Raw genomic sequence first — 16,469 nt, forward strand, 5'->3', positions numbered from 1 at the left:
TGGGGTGGGGGGAGGAGGAGAGCTGGGGTGGGGGGAGGAGGAGGGGACCTCGGGGCTGCGAGCGAGGGGGCCGGGCCCTGTGGCACTGCCGGCGCCCCCGCCCTCAGGCTGGGCCGGGGCTGGCGGACCGGCGGGCGTCGCTTCAGCTCCCCGCGGCGGCGGGACCGGCGGGCTCGGGCGGGCGCGGCTGAGGGGAGGGGACTGCGGGGGGAGGGTTAACAGTGCCCACGGCCGTCTTAAACCTCAGCCCGCCCCGGAGGAGGGGGAACCCGGCGAGAGGCTTAGTGCGTGCGAAGCGCGACATGGCGGCGAGGCCGACGAGCCCGACGAGCCCGGGGGGACCCGCGTGTACGGCGAAGGGGGCGGGGCTAGAGCGGCCTTGACAACCATTAGATCGCCGCGGGCCGGGCGGCTCGGAGACTACATTTCCCAGAGGGCACCGCGTGCCGCGGGACGGAAGGGGAAGCGCCCCGGGCTCAGTGCGCAGGCGCAAGAGCTTCCCCTGGTTATATAAGAGAGGTCTGGAGGGCTCTTCGTCCTTTTGCGTTTTCGGCGCTCTTCTTCTCTTCTGTACGTGGTTAGTGCTTCGTCTGGTGCTGTGCGGGCCCGGGAATCCGGGCTTGCTGTTGTGAGTGGTGAGTGGAAATACTGCTGTTTTCCCTTCGAGATCTCAGTTCCTCCTTTTTCCTCTGCCGTGGCTCCCTCTGCTCTGACCCTAAATACGCCTTAAGGCGTCGCGGAGACCAATTAAAACTGGAAAGATCCGCGCCTTTGTGCGGACCTGAGTCCTTGGCTGGTGTAAATGATGACTTCTCTTTTTTCCCCATCAGATCGACAATGCTGATGTCTTTGAACACTTGCCAGTTAGTTCTGATACACCGGCCTCAAGAGGCACGGCCATGTTCTGATCCCAACCGTGAGAAGATGGCGATTGATGCCCTTTCTTTGTTGGTTTGCAGGTCAGTTCGATCAGAGGGTACAGAATGGATCTCCGAAGAGGGGGTCGCTGCTGGGCCTCCAGGAGAACCCCCTGTAGACTTGTCCAGCCTTCCGTCTCCTGATCTCTGGCGTAAGCATTTGTATTCTGGCCTATTGTAGGAAACGCGTGCTCTGGGAACCTCTTCGTGTGCTAGGCAAACTTGGGGGCGGGGAATGAAGATTTAACCGTAGCCAATTTTACTTATAAGTAAAGTGCGCTGAACACTCGTTTTATCACAGTTCTAAAAATATGTATGTGTTAGACTTCGGTGAAGAAACAGGTTTAGGAAAAGTAATTCCCCAAAGTGGAAAAATCTCTTAAAAGTGAATAGATGTTAATTCTTGAATGTCTCTTGAATGCTTCTGAAAGTACATTTTTGGATCCCATTTCTTCGCATATGAGGTGTTTTTTTGTTAAGTCGTTTTCTTGAGCATACTTAAATTTCCAAGTGGAGGCTGGCAGCACAGGTGGGTGGTTGAAAGAATTTACTAGAGGCAGAACAAGAGGAGATGTTTGTTGGATACACCGCAAGGGAGCTGCAAGCAGGAAAGCAAAAACTGCCAGGAGGGCAGTGGTGGGGGGCTATAGTGAACGGAGAAGGTGAGGAGGTATGGGAATAAATGGAGTTTTCCTTTTTTGGTACCTGTGCCCAGTTTTAAGTAGCCCATTGGTCCTCTAGGGCTTACAGATATTTTGAGGTGGTCGCCTAAAGGGCTTGTGTTCAGCCGCATGGTCACTATGGGCCCTGTTAACCTTATCCAGGTTTCCATTGCTCAAACCTTTTTCCTGAAAGTGGCCTCTACAAGTGAGGACATTATTTTGATTTTATTTTTTTAAGTACTCTCTACACCCAATGTGGGGCTCAAACTCACAACCTAGAGAACAAGAGTCACATGCTCTACCGACCCAGCCATCCAGGCACCTCACGTGAGAATTTTTTTCTAAGGGAAAGCTAAGTTTGTGTTTTTGGTTGACCTAGCCACTCAGAACTAATTCTCAACTGTGTAGCATTTTAATTTGCTTGAGTCCTTAAGGGCAGGACTTACTGGGGGACAGATTTGTCGTACAACTTGCTGTGCCAGTGTTCCTGTAAGTCAGGTTTTTAGTGATGGCATTTTGCATTAAAATGTAACATCCTGACACTTGGTCAAAACCCTGTGGTCACTTCTAACCTCCGCCAGAGCCAACCAGTTTCCCACAACTCTTGCGAGCCACATTGGCCTCTCAAATACAAGCTCAGAAGGCAGAGGTGTTTATTTTAGCTGTTATTGCCAACAACAGGATACAGATCTCAAATATTTGGTTGCAGGTACAGAAGCAGACCAACCAAATCTTACTCCTTGTTAGGGCTTTTTCTAAGAATGAGAGCTTCCTACTGGCATATATGATGACTGAACTTTTTTCCCCAACAGATCGACCATGTTGATCTAACTTTTTTAAGCCAGTTTTTGTCTGATATGCCAGTTTGAGCGCTCCGTTGTCCCCCGCTCCCTTGGGCATCTAGCTGATGGGAGCTCATGTTTGTTTTTTCATCTCAGAGTTGCTGTGGGCAGAAAGCGGACTTCGAGTGGACCAGGAATGAGATGTTGGTAAGTGATATCCACATGGCTGAATAGACAGAAGATCTGGAAAATGGGAGAGATAATAACTCCTTTTTTTAAGTTAATTTAAGTAATCCCTACATCCAGCATGGGGCTCGAACTCTTACCCCAATATCAAGAGTCGCATGCTCTTCTGAGCCAGCCAGGCATCCCTACTTTTATTTTAAATATGGGACTGTCTGTCCTCCTTGTGTTCTGCTCTAACTCAAATTTGGCCATTGCAATTGATGACATAACTTTTTTCCCCATCAGATCGACCATGTTGATCTAACTGAACTATTAGCCAGTGTTTTGTCTGATGCATCGGCCCCACCCTGTTTCTGCTTAACCACTAACAAACTACCTTTTGTATGGGTTTTTTTTAAGTGGTGTTTGTTTTCTTCCCCCAGGAATCAGGTCACTTATCTTGGTTTTACCTGCTAACTTCCTGCAGGATGGGAGCCCTGTGAGCCACAGGGCAGTAAATAGATGCAGCCTGATGTGCTTGGTTCAGTCTGTCCTGCAACAGGTGAGGTTTCTGCAAATGGCATCTAAGTGTCAGCCCCCTTGTAAAGTGATTAAATATGCCCCCATAGAGGTGTTGAGTTTGCCCACTGGGGAGTAACCTGGGAACCCACTTCCCAAGTGGTAGAGTAGGACTGTTGACCTATTGGTACTACTGGGTCCTGGAGGTCTCGCACGTAGCTTTTTACATCAGAATTAAATACGGATTGTAATCTTTTTCTTTTTAAGGAATTTGTCAACTATGGAGCTGGAATACAAGGGTTCTTGGAAAAGATTGCCTCTGTGCTTTCCTGAGAAAGGGTGGTAGTTTGGTTGAATCAGTCTCGCAAGGGTTTTGTGTAACCTGAGAACTGTCTAGAGGCCTGTGCCCATTTTGAAGAATCTAGGATTATGGTTAAATTTAGTAAGACTTTTAACTTGTATCCTTATCTGGAGAGAGAAAATAAAATTATTTAAATGCAAATGCTCGTTTGGTTAATGGAGATAAGCATTGAACCGTGGGTACAATCAAGTCTACAAGGGTCAAACTCCAGGGCCAGAGAGCAAATGGAGGGCAGATCACATACTTGTACATTCTGCAGGCATTTCTAAACGGTTGTATACACGAAAGCACAGGTTCTGTGATTTGTGAGATTAGTGAATACAATTAGGGCTATACTTGATTTACATGTTTTTAATGTTTAAACATGGAAAATTCTAGACTGGTCTAATGATACATGGCCAAAACTGGTTTCATCCAACACTTCACATTCTCCCCTGCCCCAATTTTAATATATGTTGTCTTAAGATTGTCTAACCTAAGAAAGATGGGACTTCACACTGGGCCATTTATATTGTGCCTTCTAAGCTAGCTCTTGGTATTGACTCTGTATGGGATCCCGCTCCCCTTGAGTGTGTTGGACCTAGTGATTCAAATAAATAGACCACAAAAGAGGGTAGGTCACTGGACATTAGACTCCTCGTTTGTTCTCTTGCTAGTTCCCTTCATACCTGTTTTATTCCTTAGCTTGTGCACTTTGATGAAACAAGCTGTCAATGGGAAGTCCATGTAGCAAGGTGGACTCCAGCCAACCATGTGCTTGGAACTGGACCCTGCCAAGGACTGCGTGTGGAAGCAGATCCTTCCCCAGTCAAATCTCTGGAATCCCTGCTGACACCTTCATGTGTTCAGGAGATCTTGAAACAGGACCCATTTGAGCTGTCCCTGGATTACTGACCTACAGAAAACAAGATTAAATGTTTTTCAAGTCACTGAGTTTTGGGGGTAATTTACCCAGCAATAAATCCAGAGCTCCATAATCAAAAGCTCTATAGTGGTCTTGACAGGAATACCATTAACTGCATCAGTCCACTGACCTTGCTAAATCTGTCAGGGCATTCAAAACGAAGTATGATCCCTAGCCTACATTTCCAGACTTCCGTTGTGTCCCCCTTCATGCATTCAATTTAAACTTCAAAAACTAGGGGCGCCTGAATGGCTCAGTCGGTTAAGCATCTGCCTTTGGCTCAGGTTATAATCTCAGGGTCCTGAGATTGGGCCCCACATGGGGCTCCCTGCTCAGCAGGGAGTCAGCTTCTCTCTGTCCCTCTGCCCCTCCTCCCTGGTCATGCTCTCTCTCAAATAATCTTTAAAAAAAAAAAAACAACTTGAGAAACTGAACTTAGACCTTCCCCACCAAGGCTGCCTCCCCACAGTCATTTCTATCCCAGGTATTGACACCTTCGGTCTAGTTGCTCAGGCAGAAAATCTTGGGAATTATCCTTCACGTTTTGCTCTCCTTCCACGTGTGAAATGTTAGCAAATTCTATTGGTTCTGCCTTCAAAATACATCTGAAATTTGCCCCTCCATTGCTACCACTTTGCTGATTAAAACCATCATCCAAGCTTTGATTACTGGTCTTGCTACTACCACTCCCCTCTATGATCTATTATGCAGCTAGAGTGATGTCGAAAACCAGAGATCATGCCACTGTCCTCAAAACCCTCCAGCATGTCCCCACCTCACTTGGAGTAAAAGCCAGAGTCTGGCCTACCCTATTTCCTTTTCCTTAATCTCTGACCTATCCCTCTTTCTTTCAGTCTCTTTCAGCCACCAAACTGTTCCACCATCACTTGAGGATCACTCCTACCTCAGAATCTTTGCACATGCTGTTTCCTCTGCCTGGAGTGACCAACCCTAGACTCCAGATCTTTGCATGTTTCCCTCCCTTTTCTCAATCAGGTGTGTTTATTCAAATGTCATCTTCTCTGGGAACCTATCTAAAATAATCTTACCTTTCTGTTCCTTTACCTTGTTTTTTTTTTCATATTACTTATCACTGCCTAAGCGATACATAGACATATACACACACACACGCATTGTGTGTATATATATATATATATATATAGTATATTTATTGTTGGTGCCCCCTCATTCCCCACCCCCATTAAACCAGGACTTCACGTACATAGCAACTTTCCCTTCTTTGTCTATGGCCCCTCCAACAGCAAGTGGCACAGTGCCTGGCATGTGGTGGGCCACTCAGTATTTGCTAAATGAAAGAATGAATCACACACTTGACTTGTGGCTCGACTGTGCTAAGGCACTTGACATGCACACTTCGTTACTCATCACAACAGCCCAGTGAGGAAAGAACGTGATTCTTATCCCAATTGCACAGATGAGGGAGTGAGGCTCAGGGAGGTATGGTTCTCCAGCTCTATGTGAGACAACTGAGTCACAAACCCTGACCTGTTTGACTCCAAAGCCCCTCCTTTTCCCTTCCCAATGTATTGCCTTCTGCTAGAACAAGGAGTATTTTCTATTCTCTGCATCCTCTGCAGTTTCCAGAGCTATTCCTTGCGTACAGTAGGTGCTCAATAAGGCAAAAATGACCAAATGATTCCTTGAACTATCACAAACTGGCCGCATGAAGACACAATCCATTCCATAAATATTTATTGAGTACCACCGGGTGCCAGACTCGGTTCTAGGTGCTGAGAATACAATAGTGGGGAAAAAATTACTGCCAATGTGGAAGATTAACCTGCCAGTGGAGGAAGGAACAATAAAACAATAATAGTATGTTATTTAATCGTTAATACAATGGAGAAAACTCAGTGTAGTGGGGGAAAGGAATAGAATTGGAAATGTAAAGGTGAGCAGTTGAGTACAGAGCTGAAATAGATCAAGGAGTGAGTGGTGTATCAGAGGGATAGTATATTCCCAGGCCCGTGCAAAGGCCTTGAGGCAAAAACATGCCTGCTGGATGCTGTGTTTAGAGTAGAAAGGAGGCCAGTGTGGCTTTGAGTGGAAAATTGGAAGGTCTGGCCATAGTGGACTCATTTTCCTGCCTGGTAATAATGACTGTGGCTGAGTAACATCCATCCCTTTTGGCAGGTCATGTGCTTTCCAGGTCCCACAGTGGTCTACTTCCCTCTTTTACGTACCTGCCCCTGCATTAATAATCAGAGTAATGATGGCTAGCATTTATCGAGCCCTTACTATGTGTTAATGGCAGTTTTTTATATGTAACGAAACATTGTTCGAACAACCCTGTGAGGTAGGTTGTATTATTCATCTCATTTGACAACTGAAGCTACAGTCTCAGAGAGGTAAAACAACTTGCCTAAGGTCAGCTAAGGTCAGCAGAGCTGGGAAGCGTGGCAGAGCCAGGACTCGAACCCTGTCAGCCTGGCTCTTGAGTTTGTAACCTTTGGCTTAATTGCAGCCCATCACTTATAGGCCGTCTAAGACATAGGAAGGACTCAATTTCTGGCTCTTAAACGTTTAAACGAAAAGTTCACATGCCTTTTTTAAAAAGATTTTATTTATTTATTTGAGAGAGAGAGAGCATGAGAGGGGGGAGGGTCAGAGGGAGAAGCAGACTCCCTGGTGAGCAGGGAGCCCGATGCGGGACTCGATCCCGGGACTCCAGGATCATGACCTGAGCTGAAGGCAGTCGCTTAACCAACTGAGCCACCCAGGCGCCCCAGTTCACATGCTTTTGCTGGACTTCCTTGTCAGTGAGATACTTCTGACAGAAGTGGCTCCAGATGCCTGCCAGCCAGGGGCCAAATAAGCCCCTGGGAGAGCTCCCATCCACCTTGCTTCTTGGCTTTTCTGTCGTTGCTTCCGTGAGCGCCAGGGCCCATGATAGGTCTTGGATGCCCAAACTCTGCATCCTGTCTCCCTAACTTCAGTCCCACCAAACATTTGACGCTTCAGTCTCAGTTTACTTCTTTGTCCTCCTAGCTGAGGGACCTGGCAAATAACTTCACGTCTACATGCCTCAGTTTCCTTATCTGTGAAATGGGGTTCATAACAATATCTACTTCAGAGAATTGTAAGGTTCAATAAACTCATGTCTGCAAAGCGTTTAGCCCAAGGCCTAGCAAATAGTAGGGACACAATGCATATCCTGTGAATAAACAAATCTTCCTGTCATATTGATTTGGGAGGAGGTCTGTGTTGGGGAACTATAAGAAGAATAAATGTGTTCATTGAGTGCTTACCATGTGTAATACTCTGTTATTTATTATCTCTTTTAATCTATACCCCAACACTGCTTGTTTTCATCCCATTTTTAAAATTATTTATTTTAAAGATTTTATTTATTTATTCGACAGAGAGAGAAAGAGGGAGAGCAAGAGAGCACAAGCAGGGGGACCTGCAGAGGGAAAGGGAGAAGCAGACTCCTTGCTGAGCAGGGAGCTCGATGCGGAGCTCAATCCCAGGACCCTGGGATCATGACCTGAGCTGAAGGCAGACACTTAACCAACTGAGCCACACAAGTGCCCCCTTACTGTCCCATTTTAAAGACAGGCAACTGAGACTCGGAGGCTTAGCAACTTACTTGAGGTCACACACCTTGGAAGTGACAGCTGGGATTTGAACTTCATCCTGGGCCCCTAATTTCTATGCTCTACTGTCTTGCAAGAGCTTTTGCTTCAGACCCTCACCAACTGCATGAATGGAATCACAAGCATTTCTGGGAAGCTGTGGAGAAAGATAAGGGATCCACAGATCATCTTCTAGAATTTGAGCTAGGAGGTGGTATTGTCTCCCCTGTACTTCACTCTTTGTTGGCTGGGAACAGAGCAATTTTATAAATGGTTCTGAGTCTGGGATTAGTCCTGGCTCCTGGCATTCAGCCAGCTCTTAGCTCCAGATCTCCCAACTATAAAATGGGTATAACATTACCTTCCTCTTGGGAATCTGTGAGAATCAAATGAGATATGTCGAAATGCTTAGTATAGCACTTGGCAGAGGTTAAGTGTTCAATTAGTTATAACCATCTTCACTAGGGCAAAAAGGGATGAACTAGTGATGCAGACAACAATTTGGATGAATCCCAAGACACATGCCAAGTGAGGGAAACCAGTCTCAAACGGTTACATACTGTGTGGCCCTATTTCTTTGACATTCTTGAAAAGGCAAAACTATAGTGATGGGGAACAGATGATCAGTGGTTGCCAGAGTTAGAGGGCAGGGGGTGGGAATATAAAGGAATAACATAAGGAAGTTGTGGGGTATCCTTATTGCGGTGATGGTTACATGAATTTATATGTATGTTAAAGTCGTGAAACTGAAATGAAAGTCAATCTTATTGTATGATAATATAAAAAATACTAACAACAAACATGGGCTCTGGAATTGGATTTCCTGGGTTTGAATCCTAGCTCTACCCTTTATTTTATTTATTTATTTTTATTTTTATTTTTTAAAGATTTTATTTATCTGACAGAGAGAGACACAGCGAGAGAGGGAACACAAGCAGGGGGAGTGGGAGAGGGAGAAGCAGGCTTCCCGCTGAGCAGGGAGCCCGACGCGGGGCTCGATCCCAGGACCCTGGGACCATGACCCGAGCCGAAGACAGACGCCTAACAACTGAGCCACCCAGGCACCCCTACCCTTTATTAACCATGCAACTTTTTAAGCAAGTGATTCACATCTCTTTCTGCTCCAGAAACCAATATTGCACTGTATGTTAACTAAAATTTAAATTAAAAAAACAGTGATTCACATCTCTGAGCCTCTGGTTCATCTGAAAAATCGGGACATTAATGGGATCCACCCTTTGGGGATATCTTGAGGAGTAAAGGAACACTTATAACTCTGCTTGGAACATGGAAAGAGCATCTCAAATGCTGATTTTTTAGTTTCTTTTAATCTTTTCCTTTTTCCTCCTAGATTTTGCCTGCCTCAGTCCTCTTGTGGCACAATTGCCAGGGAAGATGGAGCTTAGGGTCCCAAATAGGACTTGCAGCTCCAGCCTGTGTCAGCAGGGGGCCCTGGGGGCACACATTTCTCCAACTGGTGGGAGCATAGCCTCCACCCTTGGGCTGGGAAGGGAGGAGATGGCTTGGTGGCGGCGTAGCAGGTGGGTGAGCTTTTCAGCACTTCTGGGGTGACTGCAGCAGCAAAGCCTGAGAAAGGGTAAGTTCCCCAGGCCCGAAATGTGTGCTTCCACTAGACCCATGCAACAAACCAACCAGAAACAAATTTGCCCATGATCCCTTCAATCTAACACGTTAGTGATTGGATTTTCACTTTCCCACATTCCCTTATGTCCCCATGTTATCGTAGTAGGGTGCCTACTACCACTATGGTTGGAACTTCCCATTTTTAAAGGAAGCCAGAAATCCTTAAACTGTTAGCAACAGATTCCAATTTTATAAACTGTGAAGACTTAGAAAATGCACACGTGTGGGCTTCAGATAGCCTGGAGGCTGCCAGTTTGAGACCTCTACAATTTTTTTTTTTTTTTTTTGTCAGAGAGAGAGACAGAGCACAAGCATGGGGAGAGGCAGGCTCCCCCCACCGAGCAGGGAGCCCAACGCGGGACTTGATCCCAGGACCCCGGGATCAGGACCTAAGCCAAAGGCAGACGCTTAGCCGACTGAGCCACCCAGGCGTCCCAAGACCCCTGCAATTTGAGCTGTATCTTTTTTAGCACCTGTCTTACCATTCCTGAGCCAAATAAAACACATGATATCCAGTTCTATGTGAATCTCAGATAAATCACAAATAATTTTTTAGCATAAGTACATCCCTTGCAATATTCAGGACATAGTTAAAATTATTTGTTGTTTATCTGAAATTCACATTTAACTGGGTGTTGTGTATTTCTGTTTGCTAAATCTGGAAACCTCATTCCTGGGAGCATCTGGCTTCAGACAATGTCATCTGCTCTTCAAGAGGAAGCCTTGATGGACTTTGTACGTTCTGAGTAACTTCCATGGTCTCTGTCAACTTGGATTTTTTTCCTCCAAGATTATCTGGAGGGAAATTGCATTTTATGGGTTTTCCCAACAGTTTCTGAACTGGCTTCAATTCCCAGGGGTGGAATTGGCAGGCCCTGTGACCCACCCATTGGGCAGGTCCCCTGTTCAATTCCTTCCAAGGTTCATTAATTGCAGGTTTATTTAGAAGGCGACTGTCTTTTTTTTTTTTTTTTAAATGTTAGTCATGGCAGAAACAGACCATCTTGGGCTTATTTATATCTGCAGCTTTTTTTTTTTTTTAAAGATTTTATTTATTTATTTGAGAGAGAGAATGAGATAGATCATGAGGGTCAAAGGGAGAAGCAGACTCCCTGCCGAGCAGGGAGCCCGATGCAGGACTCGATCCCGGGACTCCAGGATCATGACCCGAGCCGAAGGCAGTCGCTTAACCAACTGAGCCACCCAGGCGCCCATATCTGCAGCTTTTTTAAAAAGAGAGAAAAGGAGAAATCTGGATCCTCTCACTTGGCAGGCTCATTTAAACAAATGGTCCTTTTGCTAAAACAGACTCATGCTGCAGGGCCACACAGTTTGCAGGTGGGAAGGCTTGGGTGGGGGGAGTCCTAGAAGGTGAGAGCTTTTTTCTTTCTTTTTTCTCTCTCCAGTGTTCAAGTGGCAATAGGGGCAGTCTGGAAATCTGACGTCACTTTGGCTCTGCCCAGGTTGACCTGGTGTTTTTACGGCCGGAGCGGCTATCTGTGGAGTGTGGTGGCATTCATCATAGTGCCACGTGCTAGGCTGCTGCCAGCGTTTCGCTGTCCCACCATTCGGTCAAGCCCAAGCAGACCTCTCTCTAAGCCCCATTTCTCCCTACTCGAGTTGTCCTTGTCATGATCATCATCCGTAATTGCCATTTATTGAAATGTTCTACCAGGCTCCACACTAGGTACTTGACATGTTATGATTTACTCCTTACCTCCACTCTACAAGGGAGGTAATGTTATTATTCTGACTTTACAGATGAGGAAACTGAGTAAATGGCCCTCCTCACCCTCATCTACCTTGCTCAGTGCTCCTGGAGCATGGACAGCTTGAGCCCCGTCCTGGGGGCTTCAGCAGCAGTTTGGGAGGGGGAATGGTAATTGAGGCTGAGCTAGCCATTCCTCTGGCTTCAAGCTCCTCCACCTGAGCCTCCTTCCGGGCTATGGTAGCTCCTTCTTCCCTGGCACCTTCAAGTGTAGGGGGTGCCCCATTCTATTTCCAGCACCAGCGTTCCTTGCCAACCCTTGTGGTTTCCTTATGTTCTGTGCATAAGCTTATGGCATTCTCTGATTATAGTCTGCTGGAATTGTTCTATTTCCGGTAGGCTAGGACTGGTACAGAGGCAGAGCTGGGATTTGAACCCAGGGACTCCAAAATAACCTCTTTGCAAGTGGCCTCCCAGAGCTGCGCTCAGATTGCTCCTGCCAGGCACAGTGTCTGCCTTCTGACACAGACCATGATCTGCTCTCATTTCTAGCATTTTCCCACAACAGCTGCAGGAAATGTTAAATGTATTTTCTCTGCCTGCCAGTATAATGACCCTATTAACAACACACACACACACACACACACACACACTGATGCTCATTTTACATGACTTGTTCTTAGGAACAAGCTCCCTGTGAATACTTGCACCCCCACCCCAAGTGCTTAATTAGAATCATTTCAGGGCAAGTCATTGAGCTGAGCCAAAGAGGCAATAAGAAGGATAATTATCCCTCAGTCTCTGCCCTAAAATAGTTCATAGCCAAGTCACCAACTCCCTGATTAATTTTTCAGGCTAGAATATCATGGGGGATGAGACCAAGCTTATCTACATGTGGTTTCCAAACTCTATCCTCACATTTGGAAATAGGGACATATATACATTATGTATGTATGTGTATATATATATGAAATTAAAAACATATATATCAATCATCACCCAGAAAGCAAATAATCCAATTAAAAAATGGGCAGAAGACATGAACAGATATCTCTCCAAAGAAGACATCCAGATGGCCAACAGACACACGTAAAGATGCTCAATATCGTTCATCATCAGGGAAATGCAAATCAAAACTACGAGATATCACTTGATACCTGTCAGAATGGCTAAAATCAACAACATAAGAAACAACAGGTGTTGGCCAGGATGTGGAGAAAGGACAACCCTCGTGCACTGTTGGTAGGAATGCAAACTGGAACAGCCACTGTGGAAAACAGTATGGCGTTTCCTCAAAAAGTTAAAAATGGAACTACCCTATGATTCAGTAATCACACTACTGGGTATTTACCCCCCAAATACAAAAAACACTAAATTCAAAGGGATACATGCTCCCCTGTGTTTTATTGCAGCATTATTTACAATACCCAAATTACAGAAGCAGCCCAAGTGTCCATTGATAGATGAATGGATAAGGAAGATATGGTATATATACACAATGGAATATTACTCAGCCATAAAAAAGAATGAAATCTTGCCATTTCTGAAAACACAGGTGGAGCTAGAGAGTATAATGCTAAGCGAAATCAGTCAGAGAAAGACAGATACCATATGATTTCATTCATATGTGGAATTTGAGAAACAAAACAAATGAGCAAAGGAAAAAAAGAAACTAAGAAAGACTCAACTATAGTGAACAAACCGATGGTTCCCAAAGGGGAGGTGGGTAGGGGGATGGGTGAAATAGGTAATGGGGATTAAAGAATATACTTATTACGATGAGCACTAAGTATTGTATAGAATTGTTGAATCAGGGGCTCCGGGCTGAGTCAGTCATTAGAGCATGTAACTCTTGATTTCAGGGTTGTAGGTTCAAGCCCCACACTAGGTATAGAGATTACTCAAAAATAACAACAATAATAATAATTTAGGGCATCTGGCTGGCTCAGTCAGTAGAGTTTGTAACTCTTGATCTCACGGTTGTGAGTTCAAGCCCCGTGTTGGGCGTGGAGCCTACTTAAAGAATTGTTGAATCACTATATTGTACACATGAATCTAATATAACACTGTATGTTAACTATACTGGAATTTAAAAACTTAATAAAAATGTATATTAAAATTCTGACAGGATATATACTCAAATATATTCTTATTAAAAATAGCTTGGGGCGCCTGGGTGGCTCAGTCCTTAAGCGTCTGCCTTCGGTTCAGGTCATGATCCCAGGGTCCTGGGATCGAGCCCCACATCAGGCTTCCTGCTCAGCAGGGAGCCTGCTTTTCCCTCTCCCTCTGCCTGCCTCTCTGCCTACTTGTTCTCTCTCTCTATCTCTCTGTCAAATAAATAAATTAAATCTTTAAAAAAAATAACTTTTTATTATGGAGAATGAACTATGATAACATGCAACAACCTAGATTGATCTCAAGGACCTTATGTTTATTGACAAAAACCAATTTCAAAAGGTTGCATATGTATGATCGTTTATATTACATTCTTGAAATGACCAAACTATAGAGGTAGAGAACAGATTAGTGGTTGTCTGGGTATAGTGACTGGGAAAAGGAGTGTAATCCTAAGTGGTTACCACAAGGGAATTCCTTTGTATCTTGTTTGTGGTGGTTACATGAATATATGAATCTATTTACTATGGAATAAAAATGCATAGAATTATATGTGTGTGTGTGCACACACAAATGTGTAAAAGACATGGTGACAACAGAATGAGGTCTGTAGTCTAGTTAAATATATTGTACCAAAGTCTATTCCCTGGTTTTTCTATTGTACTACAGTTATATAGGATGGCACTCTTGGGGGAAGTTAGATGAAGTATACATGATATCCCATTTACTAATTTGCTGCTTCCTGTGAGTCTATAATTATTTCAAAATAAAAAGTTAAAAAAAAAAAAACAACCTTTCATTATTACCAAAGCAGAATAAGTACATTGTAGAAAGTCAGAAACATGGAACAAAAATAAAAGAGACCCGATTACATAACTCAGAAACTCCACTGCCAAACCTTATTGTATATCTTTCTAGATCTTTTATATGTTTATATATACTATATGTATTCGGGGGGGGCTAATTTTTATTCTATATTTTTAAAGATTTTATTTTATTTATTTGTCAGAGAGACACACACAAGCAGGGTGAGTGGCAGGCAAAGGGAGAAGTAGGCTCTCTGCTGAGCAAGGAGCTGGGTGTGGGACTCCATCCCAGGACTCTGGGATCATGACCCGAGCCGAAGGCAGATGCTCAACCGACTGAGCCACCCAGGCGTCCCGGGGTTATTTTTTAAAAAGATAATATTTTAGAGCAGTTTTAGGTTTACAACAAAATTGAAGGAAAATGCAGAGATATCCCATATGCCCTCTAACCCCTCTCATGCACAGCCACTCCATTATCACCTTCACTCAACAGAATGGTACATTTTTGTTTTTTATCAAGGATGAACCTACATTGACACATCAGAATCACCCAAAGTCTATAGTTCATCTTAGAATTCTCTCTTGTTGCTAAACTCTCTATGGGTTTGTACAAAAATATAATGACATACAGTTGACCCTTGAACAACATGGGTTTGAACTGTGTGAGTCCTCTTATACATGAATTTTTTACAGTATGATACTGTAAATGTATTTTCTCTTCCTTATGATTTTCTTTTTTATTTTATTTTTATTTTTTTAAATATTTTATTTATTTATTTGACAGAGAGAGACACAGTGAGAGAGGGAACACAAGCAGGGGGAGTGGGAGAGGGAGAAGCAGGCTTCCCGCGGAGCGGGGAGCCCGATGCGGGGCTCTATCCCAGGACCCTGGGATCATGACCTGAGCCAAAAGCAGACGCTTAATGACTGAGCCACCCAGCTTACCCCATGATTTTCTTTTTTAAAAAAATTATTTTTAAGTGATCTCTCTACCCAACATGGCGCTCGAACTTAAAACCCTGAGATCAAAAGTAGCATGCACCTCTGACTGAGCCAGCCAGAGCCCCACCCCCTTATGATTGTCTATTTAATAACATTTTTTCACTAGCTTACTTTATTGTAAAAATCCAGTATAAAATACATATAACAATGATGTGTCAATCAATTCTTTTATTGGTAAGTCTTCTGGTTAACAGGCTATTAGTAGTTAAGTTTTGGGGGAGTCAAAAGTTATACACAGGTTTACGACTGTGCAGGGGATCAGTGCCCCTAAGCCCTGCATTGTTCAAGGGTCGATTTATATCCATCATTATTGTTTCATACAGAGTATTTTCACTAAAAATCCTCTGTGCTCTGCCTATTCATCCCTCTTCTCACCCTGTCCCTGGCAATCACTGATCTTTTCTTTTTTTAAAGATTTTATTTATTTATTTGTCAGAGAGAGAGGGAGAGAGGGAGAGAGAGAGAGCATGTGCAAGGGGAGCGGCAGACAGAGGGAGAGGGAGAAGCAGGCTTCCCGATGAGCAAGGGGCTAGATGCAGAACTCGATCCCAGGACCCTCGGATCATGACCTGAGCTGAAGGTTAACCAACTGAGCCACTCAGACGTCCCAGGCACTGATCTTTATATTGTGTCCATGTTTTTACCTTTTCCAGAATGTGATATAATTAGAATCATAAAGTATGTTACATACGTATAGTTAGTATCATACAGTAACCTTTTCAGATGGGCTTCTTTGGCTTAGTAATATACATTTAAAGTTCCTCCATGTCTTTTCATGACTTGATAGCTCATTTCTTTTTAGCAGTGAAAAATATTCCACAGTTGGGTCTACTGCAGTTTATCCATTCATCAACTGAAAGACATCTTGGTTGCTCTCAAATTTTGTGCAGTTTTTTGTGCAGACATAAGTTTTCAACTCCTGGGTCCTTGCGGGCAGAGCCTGTCTCCCACAAGAGAGGCAGATGAAGCCAGACACTCGCCTCCCCAGCCTCACCAGCAGCTAAGGCACGTGACCTAGTTCTGACCAATGAGACACAAAGGAAACGTGGCCAGAGGATGCAGTGCCCTGGCATCCTCTCAGATGATTATTAACAATAACATGATTTCACACAGCGATCAGTTGGGGGAGGTGACCCACAGAAAGGTGCAGAAACTCCAAAAGTCTATGTGCTGCTCTATTATAGTTAGAGCAGTGCTTCTCAGACCTTAATGTGGGCATCTTCTTAAAATGCAGATTCTGGATCAGCAGGTCTGTGGTGGGGCCTGAGATTCTGCATTTCTTTCT

General features: G+C 44.4%; 1 long non-coding RNA gene and 3 other non-coding genes across 11 annotated transcripts in view; all 4 read left to right on the forward strand.

Moving 5' to 3' along the window:
• Positions 1 to 225: 225 nt before the first annotated feature.
• LOC118023955 overlaps positions 226 to 16,469 on the forward strand; it is a 105,860-nt gene continuing 89,616 nt past the window's right edge. The window contains exons 1-6 of one of the 8 annotated variants that reach the window (XR_004682955.1): positions 245 to 635; positions 960 to 1,069; positions 2,518 to 2,568; positions 2,970 to 3,088; positions 9,258 to 10,285; positions 10,957 to 12,259. This is a non-coding gene — a long non-coding RNA (uncharacterized LOC118023955). Of the gene's footprint in view, positions 636 to 959; positions 1,070 to 2,517; positions 2,569 to 2,969; positions 3,089 to 3,312; positions 3,548 to 9,257; positions 10,286 to 10,956; positions 12,260 to 16,469 lie in introns of those variants that run through there. The other 7 variants (XR_004682957.1, XR_004682958.1, XR_004682952.1 and 4 more) reach the window with 7 other exon arrangements.
• LOC118024123 lies at positions 793 to 883 on the forward strand. The gene has a single exon (XR_004683004.1). It is a non-coding gene; the product is annotated as a small nucleolar SNORD12/SNORD106 (small nucleolar RNA).
• On the forward strand, positions 2,354 to 2,444 carry LOC118024117. The gene has a single exon (XR_004682998.1). It is a non-coding gene; the product is annotated as a small nucleolar SNORD12/SNORD106 (small nucleolar RNA).
• LOC118024118 lies at positions 2,795 to 2,888 on the forward strand. The gene has a single exon (XR_004682999.1). It is a non-coding gene; the product is annotated as a small nucleolar SNORD12/SNORD106 (small nucleolar RNA).

Source organism: Mirounga leonina, unplaced genomic scaffold (assembly GCF_011800145.1).
Source record: "Mirounga leonina isolate KUSES-001 unplaced genomic scaffold, KU_Mleo_1.0 Mir_195, whole genome shotgun sequence".
Lineage (NCBI taxonomy): Eukaryota > Metazoa > Chordata > Mammalia > Carnivora > Phocidae > Mirounga > Mirounga leonina.